Consider the following 22,865-nt stretch of genomic DNA (forward strand, 5'->3'; position numbering starts at 1 on the left):
TCCTGTTTCCATGAGCCCTGTACAAGCTTCTGCTTCTCTTCCTTCTGCTTTCACTTTCTACTAAAAGGAAAAGTCAAATTATTGTTTTTCTCATTCAAACCTCTTGTTTTACTGAAATTTCAGCTTCTCAGTAATTGTCTAGAAATTTCAAGGCTCAAACCTAAGAGATAGGAACATTCTGGTCCTTATCCAGTTAAACAATGAAGGGCAAGAACAGCCAAACACATGCTTACTGTTTAAGGAAGTGTGCCAATATCTGGCAGATTGCTCAGCAGGCTCATTATCTTGTAGGATTGAGCCATCACAGGATCATGGAATCACACAGTCACAGAACAGTTGAGGTTGGCAGGGACCTCTGGAGGTCTTCTGGTCCACCCCCCTGCTCAAGCCGGGCCACCCAGAGCAGGTTGCTCAGGACTATGTCAGTGTCATTCTGGAGACTGAGCTGTATGTATTTAATTCAAGTAGACAGAAAACAATAAACTAAATCTTGAAAACTGTCTCAAATATCCCCAAAACTTCATTGTTTAATTTACAACTTCAAACAATTTGTACAGCTCAAACTGAAAGGACAGAACTGATGCAAGTAACCACAGGAATTAAGAAACAAATCTTCTTTTATTACCAACAATGTCATTAATCCTTGTATGGAGACAACCAGAAATGTTGGAGTGTAGGGAAAACTGTATTATTTCTTTCAGAAGCAGCCCAAGTTTTATTATGATTTTTCTATCCACGGCTTGTTTGGAAGTATTGTAGGGAGTAGCTGAAAGGCAAAAACCATAATTAGAAGTTGAACCATGCCAAGACACCATGGGCATTGTTCAAGAAGTCATGCCAATTGACATCCCAAACATGCAATGTGAAAAGAGGGTTTGCCAACAATTTGTGAAAATTATCTCAGCATTTTATTTCATTTCAGTATTAACATTGTTTTAAAAAATGTCAGCCAGTTACATAGGGTTTGGCTGCAATCCAGGTGTGAAACAGTGATGAAGAGGGCCATTAATGCAAAATGCCAAGCCCTGAGTTTCATGTCATTAATATTTATGACATAGTGTGAAGAGCCTTATTTAAATGCCACTTGGTGTGTGGGTTGGGGAGGGGGAAGAGAGGGATGGTAGGGGAGGAGAGTTATAGTATTTACGCTGAAGTGTCAAAGTCTTGACATGGAACAAAGCCCTTTACAGACACAGGGTAGTAATAATTAGCCTAATGTTTGGATAGTTACACTTTATTTGACCTCTGATTTTAATGGTATAAAATTGTAAAAACTAACCATCTTGTCAAGCCGCCAAGGGAAATTTGGATGGGTATTTGAAAACCACATGTAATTGTTAACCATCACCCATTATTTTGGGCAAATTGCCTGAAGCGTACTGAACCTCAAATACTTATTTCAAGCTGGTCTGGCCCCTCTGAAGTCATGTTATAATTTCAGGCAGACAATATGCTTTGTTTAACATAATTCTGTAACTCCTACCAGTGCCTGGTGAGGTTACAAAATAATAAATTTCCTCCTTTTCCAGGCTGTGGCAAGAAACTGCATGCTTCAAACAAGTAGTGCCCTAGACCTTTACAAGGTCACAGGAGGTGATCAGACATTTTCACATCCATGACTTCCATAAGTGATGTTTTTTGTACACTGATGAGATTTAGTGTTTAGGTCCTTCCTTAATGAAACACAACTCCATTGTTAGTGTACTCTGTCCTGGAATGGCAATGCTCTGCATTTTGTCATATGAACACAGCGAGTCGCTTTCATACTTTTACACAATTCACATAAGATTTGCATGAACTATGTAGCTACTCCTCCATTCCCTGTTTTTAATTGCAAATTGTCTCCTTCTCTTGACATAAGTAGTCTGTTTTATGTCGTAACTTAATTCCTATAAACTGCTGTGTTTTTTCAACTTATGCTCTTATGTCAAGAAATAAATGAAGTGCACTATACACATCATATTTTTCATGCAGCTGTCAGGCATGCTTATTGCTTACATAAAAATACAGCATTGTTTAGAAAAGAGAAAAAAAATAGAGTGAGCTGCTATAAAATATTCCTTTTTAAAGCAGCAATTCCTTGGAGATTAAATTTTAGAAAGAAAATGATATTTCATGGTCTGCAAAGAAAAATATGCTTTTCAAAATGCAGACAACAATTAAATCAAATTTACAATTTTATATGAAGAAATCATCATATTTGTAGCACCAAAATATAAAATGAAATAATATTGTAATTAACTGTTGAAAAATCCTCTTAATATGCACTAATATAAAATTGATAGTGTACTCTGTTACTCAGGAAATGTATTCATTTTGTAGTCACTATCTCCTGTTTCTATTCACAGAAGGTCAAAGCTCAGGCTCAGCAGGAATCTGGGAACTCTTAAAGCAAGGCTGAATGAACCCCCAGGCATGTTTTCTTAAATTATGTTACAGTTGCTCTGTAACTATATCCATACAGAGTATCTCCTAAAATCCATACGTTAAGAATGGGTGATTGTACTTTGGACTACAAAATCTGTCCCAAAATAACAAAGAGGTTACTTTCTCAATGATTTAAAATTGATAACCAATCTAATACCATGCAGAAACTCCTTCTAACAACTGTTAATGAAGTTTTCTTTCTAGTAACCTATTTATGTTAGTCAGGACTGAAGACAATGATAAGGAGTATCAGAGAAATCTGAGACATCCACATCAGTAAGTGGATAATGCAATGGGAAATTATATTCATTAGTTGATTAATGTAAATAATGCGTGACCCCCCAAAATTTCCAGAAGTCACTTTTTAACATACATTATTTTCACTAATCAACAAATGAACAGGGATTTTCCTGCATGGAGCTTAGTGTGCAGTGCTTGGATCCTGTGACAATAGGGCTCAGGAGTACTTTGTGCCAGGCAGGGGGACTGCAACAGGGTTAGCATTTCGAGAAGTTACCCAAGCATGGCGTTACTCAGTGTAGCTCTACTGGCACTTCAGAGCAACACAACACAATAGAACCAAATTCTGGAAATTAGAAACCACTCACCTCAAACTGAGATCACAAAATCTGGGAACAAGGACTTTAGCAGACCTTTCTCACAATGTGATCCTGATCTGTGCCTGTGTTAAATAAAAGCTAATCTCCAGAGCCCCACTGTGCAAAGTGCATTTCTTTGGGAATTTTGTAGGAAGATTATATTTGTATGCACACTCAGTGTTTGTATTTCCCTTTTATAAACACATATGGTGGCTCTTTAAATCTGACTTTGACTTCTCTACATATGCCAGCCTCATCTCAGGGTTCATATTGAGAAGTTCACAAATACTGGATGCCATTTCTAAAGAACTCTCATTCGAAGGTGAAAGACAGCCTCATTGATAATTCTAGGATGGCCATGGCCAAAGTGTACTTAGCATCCAGGCTGGCTAGAGGGCTTGCCCAATACTTTTCTAGTGCAGCAACATTAGGTTCAGGGGGAACTTGCCCAGCATCTGAAACTGTTCCGTTTTTATGAAGCATTTTCTACTGCAGCACTAAGACTATATTATCTTTCTTTATTACCTCTGTGTAATGTATATATGTGTGTTTCAATAAGATTATAGTTTAGTCATATTACTGCATTCGCATAATTGCATCAATCAAGCAGGCATTTTAGGCACACAATTCCTTGGCATCTGATCAATTTTCTGCAAAGAGGATAAGGTCTTTGATCTCACTCTAAAGAGGGTCACTAGAGTACGATACCAAAGATGCTGAATGCTGATTTCAGAAAAAAAAATGATGATCAGGACATCTCAAAAACAATTGTTTAGGTTAAGAGTTCAGCTAATAAGGTCCCTGACTCCTAAGTGCTATGCGCCTCCTGGGAGGTACTGAGACCCTCCAGCTGCCCTTGCGGTTAATGGAGCTGAGGATACTCTGTATTTTGCATAACCCAGCTATAAATGCATTACACTTAACTGCATAATCTCAAGGATAAGAGAACATCTGTCATCCAATAACAGCAAACACCATCTGGGTTTGTATCATTGTATTCTTACTTGAAAAAATGAAGCTCAAGTGACACTGGGCATTGCTTCAAAGGAAAAACAAAATGTATTTACACTTGTTACTTTGCCCTTTTGCACATTTTGAACAGCGATAATGAAAGGCTTTGCCTACAAAAGCATTCATGAGAATAACTGCTATTTCGGTTTTCTCAGCTATCTTTTCAGAATTATATCATTTTTCTCTAATCATCTCATGGAAGATACCCAAAGTAGTCATAAAGGAACTCACATCTCATTCCTTCTAACCTTAGCTAGTAGCCTTTTTTTTCTTTTTCGCTATTTTTAAATATAATATCAAGTGTCCTACTTGATCTTTTCAGCTTCTGCCCCAACGAAAGCTGGATGGTCCTCTTCTGCTTCTCTTTGCTGGTGCTAAAACAAAGGAGCTGCAATAGCAGCACAGTATCTGGCCAAAAATCTTTTCTGTCAGAGTAAACTAGACCTCTGGAACTTTGCCAGAAGAAATGCAGATGAGTTGGTTTGAATACTTTGTAGTCATAATTTGTAGTGATTTCTTATCAATATTTTTAATATCTGGAGGAAAATAAAATTATTCTGCAGCGTGGAGTTAGTTTGTAAAGTTGTTCAAATTACCTGACTACATAATTGTTCCTCTTCTAGCTTCTGATTAAGGCAATTCCTCCTGTCACTTTATTAAACAGAGAGCAGAGCACATGCCCCAGTCTAAAGTTGGAAATGGCTCTTTAGAAAGCTTTGGGAAATTCATCATTTAACTCAGTGGACTCAAAAGACAGTTACTCACAGCAATTGATGTTGTGTTTTCCAAACTTAGCCCTTAAGGGACTGATGTGCTGTGCGCCCCCAAAAGAATATCCAACTTGAAATGCAAACCTAGGAACTAGCAGTAGAAGAGGATGCTAAAGTAGGCCAAATGAACCAAGTATAAACACAGCTCTGAGAACTAAGAGGAAATTAGTGAATAACTAGAACAGCTTGCATAAATCTATGGAGACAAAAATATGTTTATTTGGAATCTTGGAATCCAAAGCCAATTTGTATCTAGTGCTGGGTTGAATTTTTCAGTAAATACTTTAAAATGCTCATAATTTTCTATACTACTCATAGATTCTTTTATAATTTATAGAAACATCTGTTTCCCTATGTACAGAGACAACTTTTGTAGGTAGGCTTTTATACTTATTTAACCAATTCCATCCCTGCACACACACTTTCATACACACCTTCAAAGAATAAAGCACATTTGAAATGCCTGCAAACTCACAGGTAAAGTTACAGATTTAAAACACATAGCATTTCTATAGCCCACAGCTGTCTTCATCCAGACAACTGAACTCCACACTAGCATCTTGATTCTAACCATAAAACTGAGAACTGACCTCCCAAGGTAATGCATATTATTATTATATGTGTTACAATAGCACTTGAGAAACCAAATTACATCCTTCCCGGTATTTAGAGCTGTGCAATATCTGCGATATGAGGCTGCCTTGTAAATTTAGAATGTTAGTTCCTAGGGGACAGGCTAGATGTAGGAGGAGAAATAAGCTCATAGGCAAGAAATGTTAGAAATCAGACCTATTGACATCCAGTCCAGGGCATTACACAATAGAATATGTCAACTGTTACATTATCGTGTTAACTATAACTGCCTTTGAAGTGAGATGAGACTTGTGTACTTCCATGTCTCACACACACATACACAAAGAGAACTTTCCCAAAAAACTTTTTTTTTTTTTCTGATGAAGTTTCTGGAGAGAATTATAGGCATTTTTTTGTTTGTTTGGTTGGTTTTTTTTTGTTGGTTGGTTGTGGGGTTTTTTTGTTTGTTTGTTTCGTTTTGTTTTTGGTTTGGTTTGGTTTGGTTTTGGTTTTGGTTTTGGTCGGTTGTTTTTTTTTTCCTTGTAATAGAAAGCAAGTTCCAAAGGGACAATTTTATTCTTGCAGTGGTAAAAGCAGTTTAAGTTTCCCTAATAATTAAGTACTTCATGGCAGTGTGTGAAAACTTTTGGTATATATATCAGTATTTCTAGGCTGGTTGGGTAAGAGATTTAAGAAGTTTCTGAGAGATCACATGCAATAGCATCCCCTCACTGGTAGAGACTCCAGCAAGGAAAAAGAGTAACCTCTGTTGTCCCTTGGTTCGTAATCAATATAGACCAAAACCCTGTGTATCAAACCATGTATCAAACAACTTAATTGCCAGTACACAGAATAATAACAATTAAGGATCAGAGATCAGTCCTCTAGTTTAAAGTGAAAGTGAAATGTAGTCTATGCCCAAGCCAGTCCCACATGTTTATAGCATTTCTTCTGGGCAAAGTCAGTCAGATTGCAACGGCTGCATTGCAGGCTGGTGTGCCAAGGCTATGTTCAGAGCTCTTCTCCTTATGGGATTTCTGAATATATAGTGTGAATTGACCACATCTTTCTCCTCTCCTCAGGAATACTTCAACATGGTATCACTCCTCCTATTTGAATGCTTTTGCAAATATTAATGAAAGAAAGTTCACAATCTCTTTCTAAAGTAAAATAAATATTTTATACCTGTTTTCCAGCTCAGCCATTTGAGGCAAAGACAATTAAGTAGTGTAAATTCTTGCCCATGAGAGTTGCTAAATTATGCATTATTTTGGTCAGGAACAATTTTTTGTTTTGTTTTGTTCTGTTTTGTTTTAATTTATGGCCAGAAAGTAATAATCATTTATAACAAATAATCAGTTGTAACAACAATTAGTTATAATAACAAGGAATGGTAAAAAACATAATCCTAGATTGTAACAGTGGTAGAAATGAAGAGGAGGAATTTTGACTTCTTTCTATATGAAGCCACTAAAAATAAGCCATTAGACAAAAATGGCAGAAAACCAGATGGAAGCATAACTAGGATCCTACTTGTGCATGGCATGGCAAGAAACTGCACTGTTGGCAGCCCTTCTCGTGAAAGTGAGAACTTGAGCCACTAAGACATCCAGTGTCTTTCTCTGATTTACAGCTCAGGTTTTCTGTCTATCTTTTCACAGGTATTTTATTTCTGGTCTCCACTGCAGGCACAGGTTAATTTGTGAGGTGGAAACTCCCCCTTCTGCTGAGCAAGCCGGTACCAACAGTAGAGCAGGCTGAGGAGGAGCAGCTCCCAGCCAGTGCTGAGCCTCCGTGGCACACACATCTGGCCATTTCTAGGTGCTGTCCCGTGCTATCAGGACAGACCTGAGCACCAGGTCCCTCTGATGCTTACTCCCACACAGGCAGGGTAAATCACGTCCAGGCTCCAAGGCGAGTGCTGGCAGCTGTGGAAATGCAGGGTGAAGTGCTGCACGGTACACCCCAGCCGTCCCTCTGTTAAGGCAGGGCTGCCTTGTTTGCATGCCTGTATCAAAAAGTAACAGCCACAAAATATCAAAGACTGTTTTTCCTCTCCAAACTGACTGCCTGTTATTTATCAAAACATGAGTCCATCTGCGTCTTTCCAAGCTATGGATATGTGGCGACATCTGCGTCATTTTGAAAAAAGCATGTGTGTTTGCTTCTCATGGGAAGTTGGAACTTGCCAAGAAATAATTGTCAAGGCTCTGTATTGTTTTCACTTTTATACCTGTTATTCCTGAGCAAAAAGAACTTGAATCTCCTCCACTTCCCAATGTAAATCTGAATTAAGCTCACAGAGCTATGGAAAATAAGGTACTTAAGGCATTGGAACAAATATTCTTTGATCCAGAAGTTATCTGTTTAGTTCGTCCGATCACAGAGAGAACCTACTCAGTTCTCACTGCAAATCACTGCACTTTCTGAGTAGCAATGGTTCACAGGGCTGCTATGGCTCATCCAGTGTCTTAGCCACTCAGAGATACATGTATTCAGACTGATGGACAGTACTAAGAATTCCCATGACAGAAGTAAAGGCAGAGACAAGACCACTTCTGTGGTATACAAGTCCTAAAAGTGTTATTTTTGAAAAAGCTGAATCTGGTAGTGTAAAGAAACATGGCAAAAGCTTTTAAAGCAAAACTATCAAGGTGAAATAAACACATTAGCATCATCTAGATTTGGCACTTCCTTACAGTTCTGACAGAAACACCACTTTGGATGCAGATCTCCCAAAGAAGATCAACAAAATGTTGATTTGAATAAGCTTCTAGTTTTTGTTGCATTGGCATAAATCTAGGTAAACCCTAGTGAATTGAATCACTTAACTCCTAGAGAAGAACAGGGAAAAGAGAAGAATTTGACCCACTGCATAGAGTGACTGTGGTTCTCCAATGTATTTAGTTTTGCAGTAATGATGAGAGTATGACCATGAAGTGGACAGCAAAGATGAATCCAGGTGTCACTGCAGCTACTTCCCATCCTACATGTAAGCCAGTGCTGTTTCTACTGCTCTACTGCATTTGGCGAAGTCAATGACAGGCAATAATCTGTGCATCATATGTCATTACCAGAGTAATGTGCAATGTGTTCTCTTCACCAAGGAGAAATATGTCCTAAAACTAAGCACAGGCTTCTATCTTAGGAGATTTTGAATATTACAAAACTACTGCTAGCATTGACAGGACAAAGATCTGGCTTCTGATCCTCAAATGTGTTTTTTTGCAAGGATTATCCAGCACAGCTTTGCACACACAAAGTAGCCCTGTGAAGTTGAGTCTAACATGCCAAATGTGTTTCCAAAGCTACCAGTGCTCCAGCTGGAACCACAGAAGCCACTCCTTGCTAAAAAATACCTGTCTTTCACAATTCTTCCTTTTTATCTTCATTACAATTAATTTAATTTATCTCAAGGCAGTCGACAGCAAAAGCAAAACATTTTGTTCCTGCTCTGCAAAAGATGTGGAGACATCCCTGAGGAAAACCAACCACACAATGGCAACACTGTTCATTAAAAATCCAAGATCTGCCACGCAATGCTGTTTATAATTTATTCCATCTGTGGCTGGAGGGACATTATTGTGATGATCGAGGTGATAAGTTCTAGAAAGAAATATAAATCATTCATTCAAGTATTTCAGATGTATTCTTAAAATGCAGCAGTAATTCTTCATTATCTCCTTCTTAGGAGACCGCATTTGGAAGCCACAGCTCATCCTTAACCAGTAAAAGTAGTTCACTTACAGACAAGGGAACTGTAACATGAAATGTTGAAAATGAATGAGAAGACAATACAAAGTAAACAAAACTTAAATATTTGTGCTTTTCAAAACCAAATTTTGTTTTCCATCACATATTTAAAATTTGATTTGCATTTCCCACGATAGGAACTTCTTGCACAATACCTGAAAGTACAGACTTATGGGAATAGAATACAATTTCATAAATACTGGTGTTTATCTTCAGAAACTCCCAGATCAGTAAATGAAATCATAGTTTTACCCATTGGTTGTAAATCTGTAAAACCTTAGCTACTAATGGCATTATGTAGCAATCTGGAATCAACCCAAGACAGCTTTCTGGATGAAAGAAGTCATCTCCCGATAGGAGTTTCCTTGGTGTTTATAAGACCTCTATCTTAAAATCACATTACCATAACACTAGAAAGATAGGGGAAGTGTTAGATTTCCTCAGAGGGCATCTTATCTCTGGGCACTACCAGCTTCTTTCTCCCAGATATGATTAGCTTATGGGAGTCATACGAACATTTTTTGAAGGCCACAATTTTTGCTTCAGAATGGCTCAGACTGTACCGAGCTGCAGGTATTTTGAAAACAAAATTAACTTTCCATACAAGGTTAAAAATATTCACTGAGCCCTCTCCCACATCAGACTGCAGGAACTGAATGCTACTATGCTATCAATACAGTCAGTATATTTTTCAGGAACAAAATATAAACATTGAGTAAGAACACTTAATATAAGTTTGCTAAGTACTTTTGCTTCCTTTCTTGGTCATGGTTATGAGAAACTGTTTGTTTAAATGTGGAGGAAAATGAATAGATTTCCCAGACTTCCCTCCTTTGCCAGCAAATACAGTGTTCACTGTACATTGCATAACATGTGGTGAAAAGGAAAAAAAAATAGATTCTCTTGTTAAAATACTTGTTGTCACTCATTAATTTGCTGTGTGTTTTTTTTTTACCTTTTCCTATAAATGTGCATAGGGCCACCTCAGTGTCTACTGACATCTCATGGGATAGGTTTGGTTCTTAGGAATAATGGGAAAGGTCTCTGGTCTGAATTCTGCACTCTCCCCTACGAGCATTAAGCCCAGTAGCTTTCCTACTGCTTCTACATAAATGCTGGCAAGGACCGGGCAGACAGAGTGCTCTGTGCAACTGCCCGGAGGAAAACAGCTCTTGACCTGGTGGTTTAGTCACAGCAAATGTGTGCATTGAGAAGACGTGTGGTACTGTGAAGAACAGAAGGATGCAATTCCAGCCTCACACCTCCGCTTGGTTGCCGAGATGCCCAGCAGCAGCACTGAACAAGAGAATCAGATGCTGCAGAGCAGCCAAGCATAGTGCATGAGTTAAGCCACAAATAATAGGAGAGCACGCACTTAAGTGAATAGCATATGCTGCCTCAAGCTTTCTTCTTTCAAGGAAACTTTCTAGTTAGTAGGAACAAAGCCCACCACCCATCTGGAGGCTTTTCGGCAGTGTGCAATAAGTGAGATTTTTTTTATTCCAGCCGCTTTCCAGTAGACTGTGTTAACATAAGAAAGTCATTACTACTTTCATTATTGGCAAAACTGCAGTGTCCTGAGGGAGCCAAGAGATGTGAACAGGCTGAGACTCATCTAGAACAAGGAAATCTAAGTTGCAGTTCGGGCACATTAATGAGTGAGCTATACACTGTGCTCTGTGGATGAGGACCTCAAACTTACCAGTGACAGATCAGTGCCTCCACAAGCATTTCAAAGCCCTTACATAAAAATAAAGTAGAAAGGGCTTCTTTCCTTAATTGCTGAGATAAGTAACTTCTGAGAAGGAATTTTAATTCGAAGTACGAAAATCGTTTCCTATCAGATCCACAGAGACGGACCTTAGAGTCTGATAAAGCCAACAGTAAGAGGAGTCCATGTTTTAACTCATATCCCTTTTCAATGAGTTTCTGTCTCATCTGTGTGTGTCAGACATCTGTGAAGCATTCTGCCAAAACTCTGGAAGCTGGCTAGGAACTACCAAGCACAAGTGAAAGCATCTGTGCTCCACGTAGCACAGCTGTATGAATGATGCTGCTCGCCTGCCCGCAGAGCACACACCGTGCCAGCTGTTTGACAGGGTGAATGGGAAGGGAGATCGATGAGAGGCTCTCCAAGAGAGCCTGGGGCACACTTCAAAAGCATTTTTTTCCTTTCACTCCTCTGCTTTTATGTGCTGCTCATATTGCTTTGGTTATTTCACTTCTTTAATCTGATCAACATTAACAAACAAGTACTCCTCCCAGCACTTATTTTTTAATAATTTCTTTAGGCCATGAGCTGAAAGTCTGATACTTTGCCAGGGTCAGATGGCTCAGATTACACAGCTGCGTTCCTGTGTTAGCACCCAAGGATTTATGTAGAAGTTTGCATTCTACTTTGTAGTCAGTGAAAACCATCAAAGCCTGCAGTACAACCAGCTTTCTGGTGGTCAGTAATGTCTTGTACTGGAGGGAACATTGTTGTTGATTACACAAATGTCTTTACCTTTAATGGCTTTCTTTAATTTCTTTCACTTTGTTGTATTGTGCTTAACTTGGTGACCAATGTGCTATGCTGAGGAGTGAAGTATCAGCTATATTTTTATAATTTTTTTGAATAAAAACAGATTAATCTTAACCTTAATTACCTCTTTTATCAGTGCAAAGAAAGTAGTTATTAAGAAAAAGATTTTCTCATCCTTTTGAAGGCCTCCTCGTCTGTGTTTACAGCTCTTTTTATTTGAGCTTAATGAACATTTGTGCAGGCAATGTTAGATTGGCATGAACAGTACACAGAGTGAATTTCAGGCCTGTTAACAGAGATTTGCTATCTGTGAATTAGATTCTTGATTAAATAAAACACATTTTGGCAGGCTCAGATTTGCTTTTTAAAGGTCAAGACATTCAGTCAGAGAACAGAAACAATACTATGGACAAAACACAAAGGCCCACTCCATGTCCCAAGGACCTTTATGAAGAAGTACAGCTCTGTGAGAAGTATACAGTGAGATCAAAAGGGCAGCAATAAATCAGAACCACTAGTGTGCATGTTCAGATAATGATAGCTCTCTGTTGCTATTAACTTCTATTTCTAAGCGCTATGAAAGGAGTTTTCTGTGGAAGATCTGAATACGAGCAGATAGTGTGCTTTTGCGAAGCTGTGAAAGATATCTTCAAGCACTGGTGATGATAAGAACACAAATGAAATGTGATGAAATGTGATAAGAACACTAGAGACACAAAAAAAAAAAAAAAAAAAAAAAAAAAAAAAAAAAAAAACCTTGATCTTTAGATTGGAAGGATATTGATAGGGTGATGGGCAATATGCAGAGGGACATCTCTTTGACTCCTTCCATACAGGAATTAAAAATAGGAAGGAAATGTTAGGCTATCTACATACTGATTTGCAAGGAGTGGATAAGAATCATTTAAGTTCAATGTTAGCAGAGGCAAAGAAGCAAAAGAGCAGGTAGATTCCAGCCTGAAGTAGAAGAGCTCTTTGTTCTGGGACCATCAGAACAAATGCAACTGTGTTTAGTTTTTTGTGAGTAACAGATTTTTAATTGATTTATGCTAATGCTCCAGGCAGCAAAAAGCCCACGCAGGAAAGACCTCACTGTCTAAAGGCTGCCTGGGATGGTGCAGACCTCCAGCTGAAGCTTCAGGTCTCTGCAAGGCTCTCTGCTGTGGTATTGTGGTCTCCTGAGAGGCTCTGACTCTCAATGAGTGCATTAATAGTGTGTCTCTTCAATTGGGCTATTATTCTTTGAGATGTTCACACTATTTTGTTATCTTTATCCTTCCATCAGGTTTGTTTGATGCTGGCTACAGGATTTGAAGGATCCTGGAGTTAAAGGAACTGACAGATATTGACAGATGTAGATAAACACACAAAGTGAAAAACCTTGCACCTTATTTATTCTTTTTAATTTTAGCAAGGGCTTCAGAAATTATTTAATACTACTATTAATGAGCATAGCTCTTCAGAAACAGCAAGAATCCTGGAAAAAGAAAACAAACAAACAAACAAACAAAAAAAAAAAAAAAAACCTCAAGTTTTGAATGAGAGAGGTTGTTTCATTCTGAATCTTTCCCACTGAGATGTGAAGTGACCCAGCTGTCTTAATGCTTTGAGCCACTCTGAATGAGAAACAGCCTAACCCTTCAGGGACAACTGCAGCAAATAAGGACTCTTAACAAATGAAAACAATAGTACTATGCATGTTTCAGCTGAACGCTCAGCAGGGTTGTATCTGTGTTAAAATCTACATTCTACAAGTTTTTATGGCTGGAAAGCACTGGGGCACTTCCAGCTTTTGCTTTCTACTTTAGTGACTAGCTTAAAATCAGCTTAAATTCCTATATTTTCTTCCTATATTAGAGGATATGAGCATTACAGGATTTTAGTTTCTGTTTGGTTTGTCTGTTTGTTTGTTTGTTGTATATTCATATATATACATACATATATACATTTTCCATTTTGCCGTAAACACAGAACTCAATCATGTCAATACAAATCTAGTCAGCACTGTCATTTCCTCACAAGATCTGTAAAGTCAGCTGTCAACACACAGAAAGAGCTCTGCTAGGTCACTATCAAAGGAAAACGAAATGACATATAAAGACCGTGTACCACACGCAGACAAATCCTGAATTGCAGTCCATTTTGCACCTCTGGCCTCCTGTGGAAAGGATCAAAATAGCACAGGATGTGTATGTGTTCGGCACAGGGTGAGCTGACGGGGAAGGCTGCAGCCCATCAACCCAGCCACACTCAGCTCTCCTCACAGGCTCCGCATTTGGGTTTTTCAAGAGTGCTCATGGTATTATTTGAGCAACAAGAACACCACAACAACTTCTGCTTCCACATAACCATTTTACATGGGAAATAAAAGAAAAACAAAATAAACTCAACCAGATCAAATAAAAATTAAATATTTTTTTTCTTCAGGTCTCTGAAAGAGACCAGACAGACAGATGGATGGTCAGGTGTGGCTCGTGGCTTGCAGGCAGCTGGCAGGAGGTTTAGGCTCATGAAGAGCCCCCTTAATATTCCTGACTGCTAGCAGTATTGCATGCTTATTTCCATATCACTGTCCCCATCTATCTAGCTCTTTCTGGCAGTTTTGTTCTCACGTGGTCTCATTCCTCTCAGTCTATAATCTTCACTGAAGGCCTAAAAGTGGGGTGGGCAGCTAGCGTTCTTAATCTGAAAGAGGTACTTGTCTCCTCTGTTGGACAGGAGACTATTTTGCTTTGCAAGAATGAAAGCCACAGTTTACATTTTCATATGGTACCAAAGTGAATGCTGGCTGAAATTTCTGAAGTGACACAAAGTCAGGGTTGCCACTTTCCAGAATCAGAAATTGCCTACAGCCCACAGCACACCACTGCTCTCCTAGAGATGGCACAAGCTGTCAGAAGTAGCTGGGTAGCCCCTCAACTGTGGGAAGCATTAAAATTTAGCTCCCTGGTGGCTTAGAAGGATAAACACAATACAAAAAGCAAGTGACTCATCTGTTGTGATTTTAGCTATGTATGAGAAAAACTTTTTCACTGTCCTAAGTCAAATCACAAGATCTTTCCATTTTGTTAAAGCCATGTGTAGTACAGGACTAGGGACAACTATCTGTCTTCACAGATATAATGGGAGGACACTAATTAATAGAAAAGCTTTTAAGATATGCAATTTGTATTTGAGTTCCAAGGAAAAATGTTTTATTCTGTCATTTGTGTTAGCAATGGCACTTGAAGGTCCAATTATGCTCAATGCTGCAGAACCACATGGCCAGGGACAGGCCCTGCCTCAGAAACTGAACAGAATGCAACTTTCCAGTGATTAAATGTAAGTACCAATTTGAGAAATGGAGCATCAAGCTTGAAAAGATATTGCAATGTGGACCTAGTATAGCTCTTAGATTACTCACTATTTTCCTGAAAAATACAGATTTGCTTCTTCAGGAAGGCAGGGTGGTGCTGACCCAAAGCTATTTAACGGGAGAATCTAAAGATCCATTTCACTAATTTGCTCTACAACAGTTTTCTTCTATTTACTAGACAGAAACTAGTTACCTAGATCCTCAGGTCAGCAAAAGCTTAAAAACAAATTATAAGGCAGCATGAGCAGACACTGGAGGGAACACCTTTTCATCAGATTTCTGCTGATTTGGGATCAGCAGTGAGTGGTACACTGAATAGACTCATTCAGACTCCCTTGGCTGAACAAATGTCTACACCACAAATGTCTTGAGGGATGGTCATGAAACCGGAAGGAGAAAACGCAAGGATCCTGAGCATGCCATACCCCTTCAATAATAATAATAATAATAATAATAATAACAACAACAATAATAATAGGATCCAGAAATAGAGACACATTCGTTTACAAGTATTTGTAACATAATACAATAAATACAGTGATGAGTATTCAATCTCAATATATGAGATTGAAGAGGTTCTTATAAATTCTCATTACATGAGAATACTCTCATACATTTCATTCTTGAGTATAATTAAAATGCCATACAAGCCCATATATTGCCTTATCAGCGCCATGGTTTTCCTTAGATACAATCTTATCTCTTACACATTTACCTTGCTTGTTCAAAACACTGAATGCTTTGTGGTTATACTTTTAGGTTATAATTGCAATGTTATGTGTAAGTAATCTTTCTATTCATCTTCTTTATTGTTTAATTTTTGCTGAACTTTCCCAGCCATAGATTGACACTACTTAATTAACAGACTATGTCTACAAATTCCTAAAATGCCCTGAAAACATTTTTATGCCCTATGCATAATACTTCAGTGATATATTCTGTGTTTACCTGTAGGCTTTTTATTGGACTGGGTCCAAACCTCCACTCTAACCACTCTACCGTAACTTAAAAAAAATATATATATATATTTGATGATGTACCCACCCAAGACAGAGATATATTTGTTGCACAGCTTCCAGTACAAAGAAATCCTGACTCCAATTGTGTTCTTTAGAAAGTGTAGCAATGATTTTTTTCATAATTATTTTTCCAGAATCAGTAATGCATATAGAACACCAATGAAGTTTGTTCTCATCAGTAAATCAGTAACTAAAGTATGCTTACTTATAATGGGTTAAAAAGAGTTAATTTATTCAGTTAAGTACAGTTAAGCTTGGTCAAAGGAATACCTTGTCTTTCAAAAATGTCTTCCACTGGGAAATGTTAAGCAGATTAATTACTTTGGAATCTGGACAAGATCATCTCCTATTAGTCTAAATAAATAATGTCAGTGAAAGTATAACATTAGATTCATAAAATGCTTAAAAAATTTGGCACTAGCCAAATCTATTACTTGTTTCTATTTGTAGTGGGACTTCATTGTGATACAAATTTACAGGGCACCTTAGTATATAGCAGATGCTTCACAGAGTTTCTGATTACACAGCAGTTTTCCCTCTTCATGGTAAGACAGAAGTAATGAAAATAACCACGTAAACATATTCTTGCATGTTATATCCTGGACTATGAAGATTTCGTATTGATAGTAACAAACAGAATGATTGACCAGCTCTGCGCCACTGAAATATTCCTTGGGATCTACTGAGGCAGAAATCATATGCTCACCACTAAGATTCCAAAACATCAGGAAGTAAAATAATACCAGTTTAACAGCCCTAGAGCCTCAGTAAGACAAAATTTAAAAGAACCAAACTCAGAAAAGCATGTCTTGAAATCCCAGGCAAGATCCCAAAGACAGAAGAGAAGCAAACATTGTTCCATTATTTAATAAGGAAATTGCAGATCATTTTGTCTGACATCAACGTCAGGAAAACTGATGGAAAGGCTGGTACAGGAAGCAATCAGTGTACAATTAAAGGATGATAGTACAATTAACGCCAGTCAACATAGTTAGATAGAAAATTGGGTTGTCAGAAAAAAACTTCCTGTTTTCCCATGAGATTATGTATCTGTTTGATAAAGGAAACTCATACAGATTTCTCTAGGACTTTGACTCATAACCCTAGGGATATGGTTTAGTGAGTAATACTGGTGGTAATGGGATGGTTGGACCAGATGATCTTCAAGTTCTTTTCCAATCTCGATGACTCTATGATTCTATGATTTACAGATATTGTAGTTAAAAAAAAAAAAAAAGTATACTATAAATGTGGTCTGTATTAAGTGGACCCAAACCATACTGAATGATGTTAACAAAAATAGAAAATTATTGCTGAAAAGAGATGCAAATGATAAAAAGTTATAGTGATAAATAACGGGAAGGGCAGGCCATTAATACAGACCAACTAAGATTACTTAGTAAGGTCTGGACTATATTTTAACACAGAGGAGACAAAATTGTTCATCAAAGAACAAAGAACAGAGGTCTCATATCCAGGATGGAAGATGATGTTATAAAAAGCAGTGACTCTGAAAAGAAATAAATGGTAACAGTAGACCCAAGTAGACCTGAGTTCTCAAAGCAAACTGTAGGCAACATGCAAAAGTTACTCTTATTGCACATGATGAGGTAGGTGTTGTTGGTACTATTACAACTGTCAATGATTTCAGAGAGATCATTACTTGGAAAATGTGCTGATTACAGCATCTCCAGAAAAGCAAGGCCTTGTACTGACAGAAACTATACTAATAATGTGCGATGACAGGGAGTCTTTAGAAACTCATTTGTGAGAAGTTTATCAGAGAATTATGGTCTCTGAATACATAAATGGCATAGTAGATGGCTTTCTAATCTATCAGAAGCAAACAAACAAAAACCAACAGGAGGATCCATACATGCTACGGAAGACAGATAAATGAAAAGGCAAAATGGTAGAAACATTCAGTAGCAAGGAAAATTAACTGTGTGAACAACATACTAGAAGACATGTTGGATTCAAGTCCCTATATAAAAACAACAGTCTTTCTAAAGCCTTGCATTAACACTGAATTTTTGGGTGAGTTTCTGTGGCATACTGTTAGGAAAATATGAAGAGATCACCATCAGAGTAACACACTTCAGCCTACACTGGATTCAGAATTCTCCTCCTCATATACACTGAAGCAGCCCATACAATCCTAAAAGAGAGTGGTCCCAGTTGCAAGGATCTGTACCTGAAAAACATCTGAATAATCTTAGCTTTATATAGTCCATCACTTTTTTATTTGCATGTTGAGGTCTCCTTCTTCCAGCGACCATAATTAAGAAAAATGCCCTTATACTTTGTCTTCATATTTATCTGAAAGGTTACATACAAACCTAATACTTAAATTTGAGATGACAAACACTAAAAGAATTACTACTAAACACACCTATTAACTAACTAGCTAGTAGTTGCTAAAAAGATGGTTAAAAAATAAACTATGTATTATGCCAATTTAAAAAAAAAAAAAAAAAAAAAAAGTTCCTTGTGCAACGAGAAGGCCTAGAATGAAATCTGGCCTACATAAGTTTCCTACTTACCTACTAATTCCTATTTAAACTCTGTCAAACTCTGTATCTGAGTTAAAAAACAGAACAGGTTGATCACAGCTTCAATTTTCAACATGTTAGAAGCCCAGAAGTGTCTGCTGAATGCAACTGGAAATGGACTATGTGGGTGGACATTTGAAGGGGATTGTAGCCTGGCCCTTTGAACAAGTCAGTACACTGGGTTTGCTTCTGTCTCTTGTGACACAACCACGCATAACCTCCCTGCTTAAATCAGGGCTGTGTCTACATGTTCATTGAAGATGTGGGTCTGGCATGTCAGCACAAGAAACTAGCTAACTAAACAAGGAATCATGCTCAGAAGTCCATTTTTGCCTAGCTGCATCATCCCGGTGATTGCCCAGCCCCGTGTCCTTCAGCAAATTTGCACTAAGCTTGCTGAGGCAAAGAATACACTGGAGGACAGGCATAGGATTCAAAATAACCTTGGTAAATTGGAGAAGTGGGTCATTATCAGAGGATGAAATTAAAAAGGTTAAAGAAAAAGAAAGTGCACTTAAGCAGAAGTAAACAGGTGCACAGGGAACATCTGACAACACGGCAACTATTTAGAAAAAGGGAATAGAGTACAGTGGGTCACCATGAGTCAACAAGATCAGACTGCTGCCAAGAAGACATACCCAAGGGGGGACTATATTAGCAGGAATGTAGCCTGCAAGGTACCCAAAATATCCCTTCCACTTCATTCATTATTGATTTGTGTTCAACTGGACTACTTGATCCTAGCTCGATGCGACACCACCAGAATGGCAGAGATGATCTGGGAAAAGTCCACAGTGAGAAAGAATGACTGGGGGGCTAAAAAATGTGCCATTCAAGGAGGAATGGAAATAACTGGCACTACTTAGCTGAAAGGAGAGAAAGCTGGGGAAAAGAGAGAAACTTGGTAACAGTCTTCGAATTTATTCTGAGACTTTCAACAGAAAGTAGAAGAGGTTAAAATTTGAGCACACTGGTCAACTAACATATTAAATGCTAATATGTTAAACTCAAATTCCAAATTTTCAGGAGACAGTATTTTCCAGACAAATGTCTGTGTATTACAAACAAGTTTGCAAAGCCACTGCTTTCCTGAGGTTAACAGCAATTTTGCATGGTACTTTGATTGACGCAAATGCTCAATCACATTCAAATCAAAATAGGAGGAAGCTACTATTTTACATGGCTTCCTGTAGGACATATGCAATGGTATCCCAGAGGAGAAGGCAGGTTATGCAATGAGTGAGCAGCTCTGCAAAACTATGTTTATTTCGGAAGCATTTCCAGTAATTATTTTGAAAGGACTGAGAGAAGGAGCTGATAAGACATTCTCATGATTTAGTGTTTTCATCACTGAAGTAACAATTAGATTTTAAATGAATTAGATTTTGGTTGCTATTTTATCCTCTTCATACAACTTAAGTAATGGGAGGGAAATGGAAACTTGCTTTAGTAATATTAGGCTTCTTCCACTGCGTGCGTGTTTGCATGTGTGTGTAAGAGTGCTGGCAAATAAAGAAGTAGGATAGATTCCTCTACCTTACCATATTCTAGCCTCACTGGCAATTTAGTACAGTCCTAAACTTGTTTTAGGAGCCAGAAAGGTCCAACTGTTTTCCAGATTTAAGGGATGGTAGAAAGACAGCCAATTCCCACTTCTTAGCAATGCTAAATGTTGCTCCAATTCATCTAATGAGTAAGTCAGACAAATAAGTCAACCATGGTGACATTAGAAACCTTATTTTCTTCCATTTTAAAGGGGAATGTTATAGAAATAAATGAGTTTCTAATATGTTTAAATAAATAAAGAGTTCTTTCAGCATAAATATTTTAGAAATAATTCTCTGATTACAAACTTATTTGTTCTATATAAATACTTGTTCTTACATCTGATCATGAGTTAGCAGCATCTCTGATTTATGTGCCTTGCACATACCAAAAAAAATCCCATCTTCCTTATCTCCTTATGCTACACTATTTGCAAAATATACAAACAAAGACTTCAGCTAAAAAGTTTTTCTTTCAGCCGGTCCCGCTATAGAAAGGCCTTGTGCAGGAAAAGCATTCTGGTTTCTATACTGAGCTCACAAGCACCCTGCCTTGCCACAAGTAGCTTTTAAACTTAAACCGGACATATTTATTTGTGTGTCATTACCACAAATCCTTTTCATGTTTACAGCTACCGCACATCAGTTCTGTCATCCAAGTTCTGGAAACAAACTGGAAAGCTGGGTGTGAGTTAAGATACATGGAGCTTTTTCACAGCACTTTTGAAGCCAAAACCATGCAAGACTTTTTCCAATTTTACCATTCACTTCTCTGTTATGTTTGGCCTTCACCCTGTCCCGTCACCTTAAAAATGAAAACAGCATGTTCATTATTATTCATGAAAATTCATTGGGTATGGAGAAAGTATCCTTTTTTTTCCCCCCAACCATTCCATTTTTGTTTCTTTTGGGAAAGACTATGCTATTCCTTAGTCTGTTGAACTGATGTTTTACCACAGAATTCACAGGAAGACAACCATCTGCATCAGCTTTACTGATTCTTATCTGTAGGATGGATAATGGAGAGGCCATCAACCCTGAGCAAAGCGCAGGGTGCTGCTGTCCTGCCCAACTCCTTTGGTACAAAGTCACATACATGCTCCCCCAGCCTGGGCAGCTATCCACAGTCCAGGCAGCTTCACCCTACAGGGTCCCAGGACCTTGTGGCATGAACAGGGATGCTGTACACTTACTTCTCAGCCAGCCTAGACTTCAGTGCTGTTGTTTATGGGGCTCACTACAACACATATCTGTTCTTGACTGGGCTTTACTGAATGCTACTACAGTAAACATGCTTATTTCTATTAGTGCTCCTCCTAATTATACGAATTGAGATGGTACATATTGCAGCTGACATAATATCATTGACCATTACCTTGTTATTCTCCTATGAGACAGAGAGAAAATCCTATTCTATTTTAAATACCAGTAATCAAATTATATATTTGCATTCATCCTTTTGTAAACAATCTCCTGTCTCCTTACAGAAGAGAGATTTCCATCTGTTTGCTTATTCCTAGCTTTCCCATCTAGACCACCTCTGATAATTCTGCAATTGTGCTTTGAGATGGGATGAGCAGTATTAAGGAACCATTATGAGATATTCTGGGAACTGCTTGTTGATATTTATGGAATCTGCATTTTATAATTCTGTATTTTACATTTCTCTTGTATTTCTTAAGCATTCTAACATAGTGTTGTTTTCTGAAAGCTTTGCCCAGCTTAGAAGTTTTTATTGCCATGTCTAGCGTAGCCTCAAAAGTCTTTTCCTGACTGAAACAGTTAATTTAGAAATCTACGAGTTCCAGGGCAGGTTTATCTTCTTTTTTCTAACATACCATACTTTCCAGGTTTTGACACTAAACATCAACTTCATTTATTGCTGTGTTGTCTCTTTATGTGGTTTGCCTGATAATTCTGAATTTCCCTGTTGAAAGATTTCTCTTTGCCTGGACTAGTGGCTTGACTCCTGTGGCATGTCTTAACCAGTTTATCTTCACATCTTGCTCTTTGGTCACCGTGAACATTTCTCCTGAGATTCCTTGAACAACAGAGTTATGTTGATGTAAACCTTCCCTTGCTGTGCGCTCGTATTACACAAACTCTTGAAGCCAAAAGACAGATGTTACACAAAGACACAGAAGGAAAAAAATTCCCCCAAGCTCAGGGACAGGCTCTTAATCCCTTTGCCGTGAAGCTCCTGCCGCTGCCTCTGCTCATGCTGCAGAATCCCCCTCTCCTGCCGGGGCTGGAGGCGAGTCTCTACGTGCACTGCCAAAAATCACAAAGGTGTGCGGGGATGCATGCTATATGTCTGAGCACCCTGCATACACTGAAAGGCTTTAAGAGGGGCAGAAAACCCTTTACTTTCTATTCTCTTTCTCAGTTTATCATACAGGAGAATCATTTTAAAGACCCTGTATATCCCTTTCCACAGAAACCTGCTGCTACTTGTTACTGATACCAACCTCCAAAGATATTGTATGTGATGACACAGGAAACTGTGCCTGTGCATCATACTTCACGTAAGGTTTTTTGGGAATGCGGTAAATTATTGTAGAAGCGTGCACATGATAGAGTGGAACTACAGTACAGGAAAGTGATGCTCAGCACTAACCCAGACTTTCAATCCTGCTAATATCAGAGGGGAAAAAAAAAGTAGCTGTGAGTCTGGAGCATCTTCAGAGCGAGGCTGCGTTCATTGAGTGTCTAAAGCGAACTTAAAAGCCTCGCTGGAG

The 22,865-nt window shown here is 38.3% G+C and overlaps 1 protein-coding gene and 1 long non-coding RNA gene across 2 annotated transcripts in view; one reads left to right on the top strand and one right to left on the bottom strand.

The window, feature by feature from the left end:
* Window positions 1-22,865, top strand: part of PDE5A (phosphodiesterase 5A) — a 130,332-nt gene that overhangs the window by 44,197 nt on the left and 63,270 nt on the right. The window lies entirely within an intron of this gene.
* LOC140002474 (uncharacterized) overlaps window positions 1-22,865 on the bottom strand; it is a 107,532-nt gene that overhangs the window by 8,897 nt on the left and 75,770 nt on the right. The window lies entirely within an intron of this gene.

This window comes from Anas platyrhynchos, chromosome 4, assembly GCF_047663525.1.
Source record: "Anas platyrhynchos isolate ZD024472 breed Pekin duck chromosome 4, IASCAAS_PekinDuck_T2T, whole genome shotgun sequence".
NCBI classification, from domain to species: domain Eukaryota; kingdom Metazoa; phylum Chordata; class Aves; order Anseriformes; family Anatidae; genus Anas; species Anas platyrhynchos.